General features: G+C 39.0%; 1 pseudogene; it reads left to right on the top strand.

Moving 5' to 3' along the window:
• The first annotated feature begins 395 nt into the window (after nt 1-395).
• Nucleotides 396-985, top strand: LOC117091487 (annotated as a pseudogene).
• The last annotated feature ends 6019 nt before the right edge of the window (nt 986-7004 follow it).

Here is a 7004-nt window from a genome sequence, read left to right as displayed (position 1 = left end):
GCTGGGAAACAATCGGATATGCATTTGTGTCTGGTGAACTGGGATGACTGTACCTGGAAAGACAAGCTATCAGTTTGCCTTGCCATGGTGTAATTTTAACAGCTCATGAGGAATTTCCTTGTGGGCAAAATATGGGGGAGGCATGTAGCTTTTCCTCTTGTAGCCATATTATTTAGAAACCAGAAGGAGGAGGCAGGTGTGTGGACCCTGTTCCAGCTTGATTTTCCCCTTTGGTTAAATGAGTCTGGGATGCCAAAATTTAATTTCCTTTCACAAAGTAACACTGGAAAGATTTCAACTGGGCTCTACCACTGAATGGTTGGTCTAGGATTCAAAGGTGGTGAAATGAATGTAGAGATGTATGTTGGTAAATCATTAAGAGCTTTTAATCTTAGTCCCTAAAGGAGAACTCTCTCATTCTGGAGGATCCCTTTGAATGTAATGATTTGGGAGAAGATTGCACTCACAGTTCCACAAGGACTCAGTGTTTGTTAACTCAGAGTGGAAAGAAACCCTACGTCAGCAAACAGTGTGGAAAATCCCTTAGTAATCAGTTGTCCCCTAAACCACATAGACAAATTCATACTAAAGGTAAATCGTATCAATGTAACATATGTGAAAAGGCCTGTACTAATTGCTTTCACCTTAGATGGCACAAGATGACTCACACTGAAGAGAGGCCACCTGCATGTCATCTATGTGGAAAATCCTTCACTCAGTGTTCTCACCTTAGAAGACATGAGAAAACTCACATGGGAGAGAGACCGTACAAGTGTCATCAGTGTGGGAAAGGCTTTATTCAATCCTTTAACCTTCGAAGAATGAGAGAAGTCACCTCGGATAAAAGCGTTATAATGTGATAAAAGTGGGAAAGTCTTTAGTCAAAGCCTGGCTTTAGAGGACATAAAAGAATTCACATGAAGAGAAACCACATGCTTGTCTTCTATGTGGGAAAGCCTTCAGTCTATCTTCTGACCTTAGATGATAGAGAGAACATGCACTAGAGAAAAGCCCTATGAATGCCATTTATGTGGGAAAGCCTTCAGTCAATGTACTAATCTTAAATAACATCAGAAAATTCACCCTGGAGAGAAAATCATAAATGTCTTCAGAACATATTCTGACTTTAGATGACATGGTGTAGGAACGACGAATGTAAGGAATATGGAAGAGACTTCAGCTGTAGTTGTAACATCTAAACATGCCAAAGGACTCACATTTTGAAGAATTACTGTAATCAACATGGACGTTACTTCAGTTACCTTTATTCTTCAGTCCACATCAATAAATTCATATGGAAGAGAAATTGTATGACATGTGTGTACCAAAGACTTCTGAATGATCTCATCATAAATGACACGAGAGAGCTGAAACTGTCAACATAATAAACTAAAAGTCTTCAGCAACAGTTTTAATCACTTAAAATGTGTGGGATTTCAGGTAGAGAATCTCTAGCTCTGCGTTCAGTGTGAAAATGTTTTTATGTGCAATTTGTTGTCAAATAACGTAAGAAAACTTTACTTGGATGAACCCTTTAATTGTATTTTCTGTGAATAAACATTCAGCCAAGCACTAGGCTTGATGTTCACAAGAAAGCACAGTGAAAATGCTGCTGAAATGGAAAAAAGAGAGGAAATCCTTTATAAGCTCAATAAGAAGGGAAAGTCTTTCCAAGGACAATGAATTCTCTTGGAACACCAAACACTTCTTACTGGAGAAGTTATGCCTTGAAAAATCATGAGAAATCCTTTGTTCACAGAGTAACACTTGTGGCACATGTGAGATTTCACACTGGACAAAACACGGTTAGCATCTTGAAAGGAGAAGATTCTTTTTTTTTTTTTTTTTTGAGACGGAGTCTTGCTCTGAATTCAGGAACGTCATCCACGTTCTCACGTGTCCATGGCTACTTTCTACTCCTTCCCCAACCTTGAAATCCTGAATTCAAAAGAAAACATAAGAAGATAGTATGCCTCACGTAAGGCAATGGGTTGCTTCATCTTTCTTGCCTATACATATTCAAGAGCTCCAGAAAAATTTCTGAGCTACTTAGGATGCCTGATCCTCTTCTTGGGTAAAAGCAATAAGTCCTACAGGTAGTCACCAAAATCATGTCTGTTCAAAGGATCTTATACCTGTGATTCATGATTGCATGCTAAATGTAGAAGGATATGCTCTGTTGCAGGGCCATGTGTGGTCATTGTGCTTAAGTTCTACTTTGGAGGACTAGTTGCTGAGAAGGAAGAGGGAATGATAATGCTAGAAATTGGAACAAAACTTAAGGGGAAAAATCAAGTACAAGGGACCAACAGTACTGAGGGCAATAGGTTGAAGATTTCTTCGATTATTGTAATATTTTCAAGGAGACCCCCACAAATCCTTCCTGGCTGACCCCAACATAGCTTTGGCATAGCCTTTATGTCAAATGTTTTAGGCTAACTAATTTTTCCTAAAGACAATAGAGGAGTTATAGAGACCAATATTTAGTAGAATAATGCCTGATTATCTTGCTTTTGGGTCTAGTAACTGCTAGTAAACTTGCCTAATTAATTCACATTTAGAGGTAGAGTAACAAGGGTTTCAAGCACTTGAAACACCACTGACTTCATTTCACGTGAGAGTTCTTATGGAGAGCTAATGAACTGTGAGGTTGCAGGTCTCTTGGCTAATAAGTCTTCTAGATTTCCTGTAACTCCGTTTTCTGGTCATAGGGGATTTTGCTTTTGCTTTGAGTGTTATAGCACCATAAGGTGTCAGACACTCTACTCTTACCAAGGCTTACACAAAGTTTATCTTGTTATTTGGTAGAGTTTGGCCCATTAAAAAAAGAGAGAGAGAGAATGATAAAGAGGAGGACAGCAATCCTCACTGCTGAAGGAAGAGGAAAGCTTGGCTTTATTTCCGGTAGGCAGAAAAAACTTCTGTCTGTGGCTCTCTAGTACCAGTGGAATGTCTTTGGTTGTATAACAAGTGTCCTTCCCTACCATTTTAGGCATATTCACAGACAGAGATGTACTATGCACGCAAAATCACCTTCATGGGATGACTGAAAGTCCATGTTTGATTAGACACTAAGTTCATTAGAAAGATGTGGGTGCACAATTTTGACCAGAAAACCTTGTTAAATGGGAACATAAGCTACAAATATTTTGGCCAAAGATTAAGGTTTATGAACAACCAACCATTTATATTAAGTTACAATTAATTAGGCCATGTGGAGAAACTGTTTGGTTTAGTTAGTGATTAGACATTTTGTTTGTGAACACTTCCCAGACTTTACTAGCCCTGCTAATCCCTGTTTTGCTCCTGGTCTGAACCCGCACAGTGCCTTGTTTATGGTACAGTGCCTACTGCTTGTCTGCTAGATTAGTGAATGTATATTTGCCTCCTCTACTACTGTGTGAGCTTCTTGTTTGCCAGGACAGGGCTATATTCCTCAGAGCTGAGGAGAGAGTTGAATCATGTGGTCATTTATTCTCAAATCCTCTTCAACAAGTGAAGCGAAACAGGACAGTGAAAGGCCACTGCACATGGAAGCAGGAGGTCTGGATTTGAGTTCCGAATCTCTAGATCTATTACTAACTGGCGGTATGGAGAGAGTCAGGAACATTTTCTTCCTGAAGTCTTGATAGCACCTATGTAGGTCCAGATCTGTTGGATGTAGATAAGGGGATTCTCAATAATTACTGTGCATAAAATCAACTGAAAGTTATTTTGCAATGCAGATTCTTAGCCCCATTCTACGAAATGTTGACTGTTTTATAAATTGATAAATAATTTTTATTAGACAATGTAAATTTCCTTACTTGCACCAGCATACAAAAATATTGAATAATATTAGCAGCAGAATCTTTCAACAAAATAACTATGTATAGCTATTAAACCACTTTGTTTCATGGCTTTTTATTTTCTTTTATTTATCACCATTGTTTTATTTATAAACATTGTTTCTGCTCATAAGGAGTATGTATTCTCTACATGTTTATAAAATGAATGCCTAAATGAAGTTGCTTAAACAAGGCAGAAGTTGATTTCTTTTTCACTTAAAATTCACCTGTAGTTACACCATTCAGGGCTAGTGCAGATACTTTCTAATGTCATTAGGGATGTATTGTGTGAGACTGAGGTTTAGAGTATGAATGATCTCATCACACACATAGTGAATATAATACCCAATAGACAGTTTTTAAGGCCTTGTACTCAACCCTCCCTCCTCCCTCCAAGAATCTCCAGTGTCTATTGTATCCATGTAAGTGAGAACTAAACAGTGTATAACCCAATGTTTAGCTCTGACTTATAACGGAGAATATGTAGTATTTGGTTTTCTGTTCCACACTGGGCTAATTTTTGTATATTTGGTAAAGACGGAGTAGCTTCAGCATGTTGGCCAGGCTGGTCTCAAAATCCTGAGCTCATGCGGTCCACCCACTTCACAAAGTGCTGGCATAACAGGCATGAGCCTCTGCACCTGGCTTTTCTAAATGTTTTTTAGCTTACATTAGGTTTGTCTGTTCTAGAATTTTGTGTACATTTATTTATATTATAGGACACTTTTTAGCTTAGCTTTCCCCACTCAGGGTGAGAAAGATTATATTGATCCAAGATGTTGATTAATAGAGTGGATTACCGTTATTGCCCAATATTGCTCTATAATATGCATATATTTGTTTATTGATTTCCTTTCGATAGACGTTTGAGTTGTTCCAGGTTTTAGCTATTGTTAATGGAACTCAAGGACATATTTTTAAAATAAAAAATTTCAATCCAAAACGTCCTTTCCTTTTGACTCTCCAATATTGTGTCAGGGTTACATTTTTGTTGTCATGAAAATCCAATGACATTGAACAAGATGTGTTTCCAGAATCAAGATTCAGTATATGTGTGTTCTAGCTGTGTCCCTGGAACGTAGCCCTTATTCGTTTTATTAAGCATTTTCCTATATAAATTGAAATCAAGTAGAAGATGCATTTTTCCACAGTAGGAGAAATAGAACAGTTTAGGACTTTGGCGATAGCAACTTGCTGCTTGCCTGTGCAACCCACCTCGAAAGATACAACTCCTCCAACTTTTGGTTTCTGGTGACTTGTCCAAACAATTAGATGTGAACTGACCTTATTCCCTTACAATACTACAAGTCGATCTTCTGCACCTGGCCAAATACAGTATACAATGGATGGGCATACATCTCTTTTGGTTTCATGCTTTCTATTTAAAGCTATTCTCTTTGGGCACTATGGCTCATGTTTATGATCCCAGCACTTTGGAAGGTCGAGGTGCATGGATCACTTGAGGCCAGGGTTTGAGGCCAGCCTGGCCAACATAATGAAAGCTGCCTTTCTGAAAAATACAAACATTTTCTGGGCATGGTGGCACATGCCTGTAATCCCAGCTACTCAGGAGGCTGAGGCAGGAGAATCGCTTGAACCCAGGAGGCAGAGGTTGCAGTGAGCGGAGATCCTGCCTCTGCATTCCATCCTGGGTGACAGAATTAGCCTTCATCTCAAAAAAATAAAAAGCTAATCTATTCTTTGCTTTTGCTGCATTATTAGAATGTAGGCGGTAATAAGGCAAAACTATTGCGGGGATGTTCATGTGCATCTGTAGTACCTAGAATAGTGCCTAGCCCATCACTTGTGTTGACAATTGAGAGAACCTTCTTAATATAACTTTTCCACACTCTAGTTCTGAAATTAAAGACAGAAAAAGATAGGTTAGCAAATATAGGTATCAGTTATTTCTATTGACAGATCACTTGGAGAACATATTTTTGGATGTGGGAGAATAAAGGTCCCTAACTCTCCACCCCAGAAATAATTTTGCCGATACAAAAATCAGTCAGACATGGTGGCACATGCTTATTTCCAGCTACTAGGAGGATGAGGTGGGAAAACCACCTGAACCCAGGAGGCAGAGATTGCAGTGAGCCAAGAGTGCCCCACTGCACTCCAGCTTAGGAACAGAGAAAGACTCTGTCTGAAAGAAAAAAAAAGTTGTTACTACATGCAGACAATTTTATTGTCATCTCATTTAAAATTGAATAGTACATTTGAGTCGAATTCTTATGCCTGCAGAGACATTTGCCTCTGGCTTAAAATCACTGGCTCCAGGAGGAAACTCCGCCAGAGGGCATCGTAAGGATTTCATAGTGTCTAAGTCATCTTGGTAATTCTTCAAATAATTCCTGGCAATTCTGTTAGGTCTTGAACTTCACTTACTTCTTACATGTTTAATAAAAAGAAGTTCAAAACGTTGCCATGGCTGTTGAATTCCCACAGGCTTGTCTTCCCTTTAAAATTCATTACATGATTTGTACTCTTTTGCAAATATAATACATAAGTTTGGAGGAGGATGCTTTCAGCCATTAAGTTCAAAAGTACTGCTACATGGGCCAGGCATAGTGGCTCAAACCTCTAATCCCAACCCTTTGAGAGGCCAAGGTGGGCAGATCACAAGGTCAGGAGATCGAGACCATCCTAGCCAACATGGTGAAACCCCATCTCTACTAAAAATACAAAAATTAGCTGAGTGTGGTGGTGCGCACCTGTAGTCCCAGCTACTTGGGAGGCTGAGGCAGGAGGATTTCTTGAACCAAGGAGGCAGAGGTTGCGGTGAGCTGAGATCACATTATTGCACCCCAGCCTGGTTACAGATCAAGATTGCATATCAAAAAAAAAAAAAAAAAAAAAGTACTGCTACGTGGACATCCATCATTCCGGCATCTCTGCCGTAACAGCTGAGTATCGAGAATGTCTGTTAGTTTTTCACTCCAAATTGTGTTGTGTCCCGTGGTCTCCTATCATACCATAAAGTGTATTATTTACAAAAAGGACAATTATCTATAGTTATTTCCTCCCAGTATGCTACATCCTTTTAGAATTTAAACATAGTGTCTCCCAACCTGAAATTTGATTTTTGAAAAATCAGGAAAATATTTTTGGACACCTTTTATTTCCAGCTGTTTTCATCTTCATCTCCTCTCCTGAACTCAAGTTGAGGGTAAAGTT

The sequence above is a fragment of the Trachypithecus francoisi genome, unplaced genomic scaffold, assembly GCF_009764315.1.
Source record: "Trachypithecus francoisi isolate TF-2019V2 unplaced genomic scaffold, Tfra_2.0 Contig01275, whole genome shotgun sequence".
NCBI lineage: Eukaryota > Metazoa > Chordata > Mammalia > Primates > Cercopithecidae > Trachypithecus > Trachypithecus francoisi.
This window is presented reverse-complemented; position numbering and strand designations above follow the sequence as displayed.